Source organism: Pinus tabuliformis, chromosome 6, assembly GCF_031772625.1.
Source record: "Pinus tabuliformis cultivar Carrire ecotype Pingquan chromosome 6, CPIR1, whole genome shotgun sequence".
Classification (NCBI taxonomy): Eukaryota; Viridiplantae; Streptophyta; class Pinopsida; order Pinales; family Pinaceae; genus Pinus; species Pinus tabuliformis.
In genome coordinates this window covers 949,756,385-949,767,694 of record NC_142292.1, presented here as the reverse complement: position 1 = coordinate 949,767,694, position 11,310 = coordinate 949,756,385, and the positions used below count along the sequence as shown (strand labels likewise).

Here is an 11,310-nt window from a genome sequence, read left to right as displayed (position 1 = left end):
GACAAGATGTAATGGTTTTTTCATATATTAATATAACCAACGTTTTTTTCTTACTAAAAAAAAAAGTCTCTCGAGCATCATTGGACAACATGATAACTTTATATCTTTTCAAAAAAAATCAAAGAGTGACATCTTGGTTCTTATATTTTCATGTTATTAAAACTTTGTTATGCTTCCCAATACCATTCCTTATTGGTTAACTTATATAGTTTAATGATCCATATATTTCAAATTATTTGTTTCTATTTTATTAGCAAAGAAACGTGATCCAGCTATCTCTTACATGCTTAAACGACGCTTGTGCGGAGGTCTTTGTGTGAAAGTTGATTGTGCATAGGACCTTGTGTGGAAGACCTCCACACAAGTGTTGTCTACTCAATTTTGCGGAGGTCCTTGTTCTTAAAACGATCCAATTAATAATAATAGCTAATTATCTATTAACTATTATTAATAGTCAATTAATTATTAATACAACTCATTAACATTAATTATTATTAATTAATTAACTAATAATTATGTTACAACAGTGATCTGAAAATTTCAGATGGTGTAATGAAGTCCAATCGAGACTAGTTTTGGGCTCTCACCAGACAGTTTCTGAGCCCAAAATAATGGAACCGAACATAGTGAAGAAGGCCTTTGTGGAACATTACTACAACACGTTCGATACTGGCAAAGCCAATCTAGTGACATTGTATCAGGAAACCTCCGTGATGACAGTTGAGGGGTAGAAGCACCATAGGTTGGTAAGCATTGTGGCGAAGCTCACGGGCTTTCCCTTCCAAAAATGAAAGCATGTTGTCAATGCTATTGATTTCCATCCTTCAGGTCCCGTTAGTGGCATGGATGTCTTTGTTAGCAGCGTGCTACAGTTAGCTAGTGAATAACACCATCTCAGATTCAACTAATTGTTTCACTTGTTGCCGACTCCACAAGGAAGCTTCTTTGTCAAGAATGATATATTCATGTTGAATTATGTCTGAAACAATATTCTTGCATTAGTGTGATATATGAATAAGAGAAAGATGCCTAAAGTCACTTTGAATGCATAGAGTCACTCAATGCCCATGACGATGTTGTGGATGCAATAGTGTTGGATTGAGATCATTTTGTCTTCTTGAGGTCTGCAAACGGGACAATGAAAATAAGGAAGAGAATAATGGAAGTTCCCATAGAAGGAACAGCTAAGAAACCGATCACATTAAGGACCACATAAAGGCATGATCTAATTACAACACTGAGGTGTTTCCATCACTCGTTGGTGAATTCTATAGTAGTGACTAGGGATGGATGTTTGGTCTAAGAAAGACATTCTGAAGGCAAAATTATTGCTCGATCTCTTGGCCATGGCCCATAAGTGCTTTGCCCAATCAACCCCAATTATACTTATTCTGGAATATGATAGTAATAGTATGGAGGGAAGTGTGTTGAGATATTGAGTTAAGTAGGTCATTTTGCGGAGCTCCGCATTCCCACACAATAAGCTAGTTCATTGTGCGGAAGTGTGGAGCTCCTCTCATTAGCTCAGCACTCCTTCCTTGTAAGTGCATAAGAATTAATGAAAAACTATGTGCATAACTTTTTTATTTAAACTAAACACTTTTGTTAACAACCAAAGTATGGGGTGGCAGGAGGGGGAGGGATTCTCATTAATCCCGAAGGAATCATTGAATATAGATATGCTTAGGGGCTAGGATGGAAGACCAACATCTAAGCAGAAGTGTATGGCTTTTTCCTAAGCCTGACTCTGTCTCAAAAGAAGGACATAAAAACAATACAAGTTTTAGGAGACTCCATGATAATTATTAGGCATATGATCTATGCTTCATTAGCTAAAAGCACTACCTTGAACCAAATTATCAAGATATCACAAGGGTTGACCCCCTCCTTCGAATTGGTGTCTTTCTTCCATATTCTCAGAGGAAATAACCACGAAGCTGACAAACAGGCTAACCATGCATGCCAGTTGAGAGAAGAAAGGTGCATTGTGAATGAGGTCATGAGCATGACTAACATCCCATAAGTGTGTTGATGAGATACAAATTTTGGATTATGGAGGTTTCTCTTAGCCTTGGAAGGAAGTCAACAAATTTTGGAATTGGAGATATGGTTTTCAAATTTCTTAGGGTACCTTATTGGCCCCTCCACCCTCCCCTTATCCCTCCCCCTTTCCTATCCATCCCCTCCCCTTCCCTTCGCCTCCCCTCTTCCCTATTTATCCCCCATTCCCTTCCCTCCACCTTTATCCTCTCATTTTCACTGTTTCTCCCCTCTCCCATCCATTCCTGCCTCCCCTCCTTCCCACCCTGTTCTCCACCCTTTCCCACCTCATCCCCCTGTCCCTTAGGCCCTCTTGCATCATTACATTCGAGTTGTGGCCTATCATGTAGCCTCGTGGAAGGAGCGTCCTCTGCTTACATATGTGACGTATCGATGTTTGTCATCCTGGTACTACACTTATTCATGAAAGAGACCTCTGGGTGTGTATTCAGTTACCATGCCCTAATTCAAGGTGCAAAGGATGACACACCATCTCAGGTGATTGCAGGATTATGGAGATTTCAGAGAAACATTTAATTCTGGTGCACAAAACATCCTTGTTCACTCATGGGAGGATGCTTAGGATGAGAAGGATGGACCAGGAGCAGTGTTGGGATTTTATGGCGGATGACTGGGAAATAATGGAAGTCCATCGGGATCTCAGATGCATCATCTTCTTCACATGATACACATCATCGCATATTCCTGCAACTGCTATAAAAGGAATAATGGTATGTTCATTTTTTATGGTTTAAGGTTATATTTTGCTCAGATGGCCTTTGCGACGACCTAACGGCTGAAGTTGAAGTCACTGTGAGTCAGTTGTTGGGTATCGGTTGATGGGAAAAAACTCAAGGAGTCGGATGTACCCGAGATTTCGAGTGCGAAGCTTCAGGGGGCCATGGGTCTAGGTGCAATTGAGGGTCTGGGTGTTTTTGCTGGGTTGGGTGTCGTTATTTTGTTGAATTGGGAGGAGGTTAAGGTCTAGAACCTTGGGGAAGAATTGAGTGTCGACCCGAAGAGGGAAGTTTGTTTGAACACGACTGATTTTAAGATTGTTGTTGGAGAGAAGGTTTATAAGCCTCAGGTCTGTGAGGGTGTCCTGGGTCAGATCCCTAGGGCTTGGTTGGAGGCCAGTGAGGTGGACAGGGTGGTGGAAGATTGGTTCCTAGACCAGTGGTTCAAGCACATCCTGGAATTGAGCGGGAGTGACAAAAGGCTCTGGGATATTCTGGGTAGTCTGAAGATGAATTTGAATGTGCAGAGTGCAGAGGATAGTTCTGGGTCGGGCTCTTGTGGCAGTCGCAAGCCAAGGTCAGGGGGGGTCGCGGGTGGGAATTTCTCTGGTAGCTAGGAGAAGTTGGCCAACCTTCATCAACTCTATGCATGACCACCTGGATTTAAGGGAAGGCCTAGATGAATTGTAGCGCAACATACATCATTAGCATCAAGAGAACTTGACGATGCAGGAGAGACAATTGGAAAAGAGGGAGTGTATTCGACAGTTGGAAGATGAAGTAGATGAACCGTGGAAACAAATTGAGCATTTGAAGCTCAAAGTGGAGGAGAGAAGCAAGAAAACTGAGGAGGACTACCGAGCTGGACCTGAAAAAAGGTACTGAAGAAGTATCCATTGGCCTAGACCTTAACAGTCCAAAGCCAATGGAAATTTCATTTTAATAATTTTTTTCTCACAGTTTCTAAATGGCACAATGTAGATGTAAATATTTAATGCTTTAGTTTTGTCAAATTTATAGTTGTAGGAGCTCTGGAATGGGGAATTTTTGTGAGTAGAACAGAGAACACTTATACAGCAAGTTTGCAGACCAAATGATATATCATCATCCCTTTGAAGGCTTAAGAAAGCTATGTAAAATCTTGGTTTTGTTTGTGAACGGGTGCGCTATATTTATATAAAAAATATACTCATTCTGGTTTAAAAATGTGTGTGTGTGTGTGTGTGTGTGTATGTAAAATAACACTTCTAAATGCATACAAGTGCATGATGTAAATTGAATATCATTATTTTATCTTTCAATTTTAATCTATGACATAGTGGAGACAACATTTTCAAAGTAGAATATTAAATTGTCAAATTTGTATACCAACGAACATTTCTAGTCTTGAGAGCATCTTGCCACGTGCAACTAGTTAGATTAACACACATCCTTGGAGGAGAGATACCAAGGAAGTCAAGGAATTCTAGTTTTTTACAAGGAAGGAGTGCAAAGCTAATGAGCTAAGTAGCACATTGTGTATAGCTTTGCACTCCCGCACAATATCTGGAACCCACATCAATCAATAACAACTTTGAATGTTAATGACCAATCAAAAGGTGTTATTGAATGTAGACGTAGTTGTGCGGAGGGAGCTATGTGGAGGTGGTTGTGTGGAGGAAGCAGGTGTGGAGAGATTTCCCTGTGCGGAAATCTTTGTTCGGGATAATCAATTAATTAGCGGTAGAGGCAGGGACTATGCTACATCACAACTATTAATCTTGTTGAAGTTTGTATGGTAGTTAATGTTTATTGTGTCAATTTTTTTATGAAAAGGTGAGTTCATATACATTATTGATTATCATGCATTATTTTTTTGTTAAAATAAATTTTGATAATGATATTTTTTTAATATTTTATTAAATTTAAAACATTATTGATATAGTTGTATTTTCATAAATATTTATTTTTTATTTCAAATTCTCTTTTTTTGTAATGTTGATTTATTTGTTGCTTCATTCTACTTTTTACTATTCTTTTATGTGGTTCTTCATTATTTAAACTTTTGTTTTCCCTTTCATAGGTTATGTGATGGATGGAGAATAATATCCATGAAGTGCCATAAATGGAGGCATTTTTATGAAATATGGAAGGATGCTTTGTACAACCACTCTAGCAAGGGAAACCCCTTGATCCATCATGTTTGTTTATTAGATGCACAACAAAAAATATGTCCTTCTAGACATTTATTTGCAATCTTAGTTTTCCCATCAAATTCAGAATAATAAGAGGGGATGTGAGTTAATTGGGTACCCACAAAAGGAAATTATCTAGTCCAGAAATTTCCAATGAATATTTGATGCAGGAGCATGTCACCTCTAAGTCAAAATACATTTTGGCTAGACTTAGGGGCCATTCATTTACCAAGGGAGTTGGTTCCCTAATTGAACGTAATTGTTTAAATTGTTTGTATTCTCTATGTTTTTGAGAAAATCTAGAAATATTGTATATAGCAGTGAGGATGTTGTAACTAGATCTACTCCCAAGGAGCAATCTCGAGAATGTTGAGTAAGAGATTTGAGGTAGTTAGATCTAGAGGATCCTAATGATAGGGTTTATTGAAGATTTTGTGGATTTTAACTAGATTATGGTTTCATAATCATTTTGTATAAAGAATATGAAAATGTAAATGTGTGTATATAAGAGAAAAGTCAAGTAAGGATAGGAAGAATCAAGCCAAGGGGAGGCCTTTTGTAATTTTGTATAGAGCATATGTATTTTTTAATAGAAATAACGACTAAGTTCGAGTGTTCTGAAATCATTTGTGTGCAAATATTTTATTCATCGTGTGTGAGTGAGCCCTGTAGTTTATACTTGAGTGCAGATGTGTTGTAGGTGTTACACTTAAGCTCGGGAGGGATTGCACTTAGAACGAGTAAAAAGGAGGACATAGAGGTTGCATATCCCATTGGATAGAGTTCAGGAGGAAAAATGTGGTAGTGAAGCAATGGAGGAGCGTGAAAAGGCATCAATGGTTGATCCAACTATGTGATCAACAGTTCAAATGTTGTGCAATTCAGAGTGGTGTTGCAGAAGCATGGAGATTCAAAAAAGACAACAAGAAGGCATTAACAAAAGTATTGCGGAGGAATTAGTTGGAGCATTGGAAACCCTATGTTAAGGCCTACAATGGAGGACAAGCAGATCAAATGGAAAGCAGATCAAATGGTTGATACTTAATTTATTAAAGTCTGCGGAAGTCCATCGTCCAACAGAAATCAAGACTAATGATTGACAAAGATTATTTCCAACTCCCAGAGTCTATTACACGGACAAGTAAAAGAGTAACATGCCAAGGGAGTAGCCAGGATGACTAAGCACCGAGCGGAGGTGGAAATCAACCAATGAGAAAAGAGCCAAGGTGATGTGGACCTATAGTGCATCTGGTGATGTGTTGAGGTGAAAACCTTTAAAGTACTAAGAACATAATGTTACTTAAAGATAACTAAACCAACAATTAAGGAAGGAATTCATGTCTCGAAGTTTGTCTCCTGGAGGCATCAAAAGTGCGTAGCAAGAGAAAGGTCAAGATGATTTAGCATCAGGATGACATGGATCGATCAAGAGTTGGGATGGTCTGTTCATAAAGTGTTGGGCCCATAGCTTGAACAATGGAGCTTGTTGAAATAAGCCAGGATGACATGTCTCGAAAGGACGAGGTGTGTGTGCTTTTAAAAAGGTTCAGGGAAAACAACTGATAGAAGCTGGGGTAATAACATTTGAGTGGAATAATTCCTGGCCCTTGGAGGCTATCTCCCAAAGGATTTAATTGTGCACACTATTGGACTAGCAGAGATGACATAAAGTCGGGGGTGACGTGTCTCGGGTAGATGAAGAACTATGCACCAAGTTAAAAGAGTAGGGACTCATGTCACGAGGTAAGGTCACATGCAATTATGAAGTTTAATTGTTGAGGACTAAAGTTGGTTGTGAAATCATTGTCCCACCGTTCTAAAGGAGTTGCTTGTGTATATGTCGGAAGTTTCGGCTACAGTGGTTTTATCCAAATTGGGGACCAATAAATCCCATGCTATCGTGCCATAAATGAACGGCGGGTGTATATGCCCACCATTCGATTTTGCTAAGGTCGAAATTGAACGGTGGGCATATACACCCGCCGTTCATTTATGGCCCGATAGCATGGGAAATATGGCTCGCCATCCAAATTTGGGTTTGTGTATGTATATTATATATAAAGGAACTTGGCTCTAGTGGCTATCATTTAAAAGGGACATATATTATGTTAATGGGTCACACGCATGTTATATTATTAACAACTTGAATCTGGTGGTTTTATAAAAGGTTTGTACTATACCTTTGCAGCTCCACCCACTATGATTTAAAATAGGTATTTTGTGGCATAAAAGGGATTTATTTCCCATATTGGATTAATAGAAGTGCCTATCATATTCATATATATATAAATAGTGATGTTGGACAGAACCTATCCACACCTGCATCAAGATTGGATCTTTTTCACTTACAATAAGCATTAGGGTTTCATGTAGCTTTTGAAATATATCCATGAATGTTGTAGCTATTGTAATTTCTTTAAAAATTGAGAAAGAGAGTAAAATTTGACATATTTTATGAATCAATCCACTACTACCATGACAACATTCTTTCGTTCAAATTTGCATAAACCTATAATAATATCCATTGGAACCTCTTACAAATGTTGACTTGGTATAACTAATGGTTGTAGGGGACTTGAGGTCTTGATTATCTATCTCTTTTTCTCTTGGTAGACCACACATTTATCCACAAATATTTGAACATCAATTTGAAGACATTCCCATAAAAATTCCTTCTTTATTTGGCAGTAAGTTTTCAAGAACCTTGATTGTCTTCCTATAAGAGAAATGGGAAATTCCAAAAGGGTATTTTGTTTAAGTTGGGAATCTTTACATAAATACAGGCAATATTGATACCACATCAAATCATTCTTGCACATAAATTTATCTAATGCATTTAGATCCTCTTGTAGTTGTTGAATGATCTTTCATACTATCTAATCTTGCTTCCGTTTGTATTCTTATTTCTTCAACCCAATTAGAGCGCATAGTGGAAATAACACATAGTAAGCCTTTTTCTTCCTCTTCTTTCCTTGAAATTGCATTGACCACCATATATGTTTTTCTTTTATGTAAATAATTTCAAAGGAGAAACCTAGCATCTTTGTAACCCATTTTTGTTGTTCCTCTAAGGATAACCATTTCTCCAAGAACTACTTAAATTATCATGATCTATTTTTACCTTGAAGTGTCTTCATGTTAAGTAGGGGTGCCATTTTTTTAATTGTGTGTAATATGGCTAGCATTTTAATTTTTATAACCGGCTTTCATTAGGTTATTTCCTTTAATTTGTGTACTTTCGAAGGAAAGGGGCCTTCCTTATTGCATTAAAACTATGACAATCCATGTCTTGAGGCATCACACTTACAATAAAGGATTTTTTGAAGTTGGGCATGGCCAAGGCAACAATTGTACACATAGAATCCTTACATTTTTTTGAAATCTTCAATTGCTTATTGAGTCCAATAACTTTCCTTTTTTTTAATAACATAATTAGAGGTGCTACTATTTTTACCATAATTATTTCCAAGCATTAGTATTAGCTTAACAATCCTAAGAATCCTCTAAGATTCTTCAAGGTTTTGGGTTGGTCATTCCATCATAGATTCAACTTTATTATCATCTACTTACTTTGACACCTTCATGAGATACAATATAACCCAAATATTCCACTTCTTGAACCCCAAAGGCACACTTGGAAGGCTTTGCATATAATTGTTGCGCTTCCAATAGTTTTAAGACCATATCTACATGTTGTAAATCCTTTTCCTAAGATTAGATGTTGATTTATATATCTTCAAAAGTACTAACACAAATTTTCTGATGAACGATTTGAAAATATAATTCATCAAGATTTCAAATGTTGTAGGTGCATTAGCAAGGTGGAATAGCATTATCAAAAAATCATAATGGTATTTAAGTGTTCCAAATGTTGTTCTGTGGGATTTCTTCTTGTTTCATTTTGATTTAACAAATATCTAGAATGGAGATCCAACTTTGTAAAGGAATTGTTCATTGCAATTCATCTAATAATTCATCAATGGAAGGATTAAGAAGCTTATCTTTGATGGTCACATTGTTGAGCTATCTATAATGTAAACATATACGCCATGAATGACATTAATAGCCTCTAACATTTCTTGAGTCATGTGCTAAATCTCACTCTTTTGTGCATATGGGTACCTCTAAGGCATGGCGTTAGGTGGTATGCTTCTTGGTTTATAATGAAAAGCATGATCATGATCTCAAGCAAGTGGAAGGCCCTTAGTTATCTCTCCAATTACCTTGGAATTATTTTAAATACTTTTTTGAATATTTATTGGAGGAGAGTGGATATGTATGAACATCTAGTGAGCATAATTGTGTCATTACACCATGGTGTCCATTTTGAGTAATCTACTAGTTTCACAATTATATTGAGAGAGGGGGTTGAAACAGTATAAACAAATTTTTTCTTAATTAAAATTTTCAAATACAATAAAACATCAATCACATGAGAGCAGTGAACACAAGATATACGTGGAAACCCATACATGATAAAACCAAAAAACTTCTTTTAATTAATTAGCCAATATAGGAACCAACCTATTGTTACAATATTTGTAGACACCTACCCACAAGAGGCATCAATCTCCTTAGCTTTGCAAGCACCAACTTGTAGGAGACACCAATCACCTTATATTTGCAAGCATCAACTTGCAAGAGACACCAATCCACTCACTTATGTTCAACCTAAGATTCACTTTCGCATGCACACACTCACACTCTTTTTCATGCACTCACGTTCTCAATCCATTGTTGGTCTATTTAAATCAATTGAAAATTTGTATCCCTTAACACCTAGGAGCCGAACCATGAGAGTGTACAACCATGTGTCGTGACCATGGTCTTAACTCACCACTCGAGTAAATCTGGAGTCTAGATCATTTATTGAAATCACTATTTGAACACATCAGATACAGAGACACTCATATTAGTTTCATAAACCCTTTAGTTCCAAGTGTTAAACCATTAAGCGCCCATGACCACTTGTTGTGACCTCGGTCTTAACACACCACTATAATATAAAACGTCCTCGTACCAATGTGATAACCAAACATGGTAGACAAATTGCCAACTGACAAAATTTTCGAACTTACCTACAATTGCTAGTATTTTCCTCCTCATACTAGAACACTACATACCAAAGTGCTTTAGTTTATTGTTCATTTTGATACCTCAATACCCTGATACCCCTTTCCTATCGACTGACACACTTTTCACATGATTAACCATGATCTACAAGTAACGACAATTTACCCATCACACCTAACCATTGCATACTAGAGAGATCTAGCTTGTCATCCATTCCAATACCTCGATATCTCGATAAAGGGCCCATAAGGGTTGAGCCCTTGGACCTTTGTGGTTGTGTGTGAAAACCATGATATTTTGGCTTTTTGGTTGGGAAAGTAATTTTAAAACGACGAAAGAAACCCTAACTCATTGCCAACATTGATCTTTTAGGGTTTAGTTTCTATCACCAATATGATCGAAAGGTTGAGTCGACGTGTCAACACCATACTATAGCACATATTCATAAGAAATGTGTGTCATATCTATAAAGGACTCTAGAATCACAACGTTGATATTATACCACATGAAGAATGGGAACCAAGTTGAATATTTTATATTAAGAACTTTTGAATATGATTAATATATAAGAACTCCCAAGTATTGTTAATACATAATGAAAATTGTGGTGGTATAAGTTGTAAACATATGGTATAATATGGATAAGTATACCACACGTAAAAAATCCTTGTGTGACCATCACTTGTGATAAGTCCTATTTATATAGTCAAGAAAGCCTAAATTAATATAAATGATCCAATATAAAGCCTAAATTAATATAAATGATCCAAGTTTTTAATTAATATAGACTTGGGCATTTGGTATAACAAATTATGGTTGAGAATAGAAAAAAAAAATGAATTCCAAATGGTACAATGATTTAATGTTGATTGCTAATAATAAACTCAAAAGTCATAAAGACTTTTAAACAAAAAAAATTTAATATAAATGACCTAAGTTTTTAATTAATAATTTGGTATACCAAATTATAGTTAAGAATAGAAAAAAATGAACTCCAACTGGTACAATGATTTAATGTTAACTGCTAATAAACTCAAAAGTCATAAAGACTTTTGAACAAAAAAAATAAAATCTAATATTACACTTTTGAAAGATTTTCTCTAGGCATAATGAAAAGATAAAATAATAAAATATAGAGAAGCAAATCTTTTCAATGGATTATTAAAGCCCATAAAGATTAAAAGCTTAGGGTTCAGTCATTTTAAGACACCACTTGGAATGTAGATAGCAAAAACAATGATTGCATAGAATATTAAGATTTGTATTGTTAAACAAAATAAAAATTG

The 11,310-nt window shown here is 36.3% G+C and overlaps 1 pseudogene; it reads left to right on the top strand.

Annotated features, from left to right (window-relative positions):
* Positions 1–611: 611 nt before the first annotated feature.
* LOC149262096 (nuclear transport factor 2B pseudogene) lies at positions 612–983 on the top strand (annotated as a pseudogene).
* The last annotated feature ends 10,327 nt before the right edge of the window (positions 984–11,310 follow it).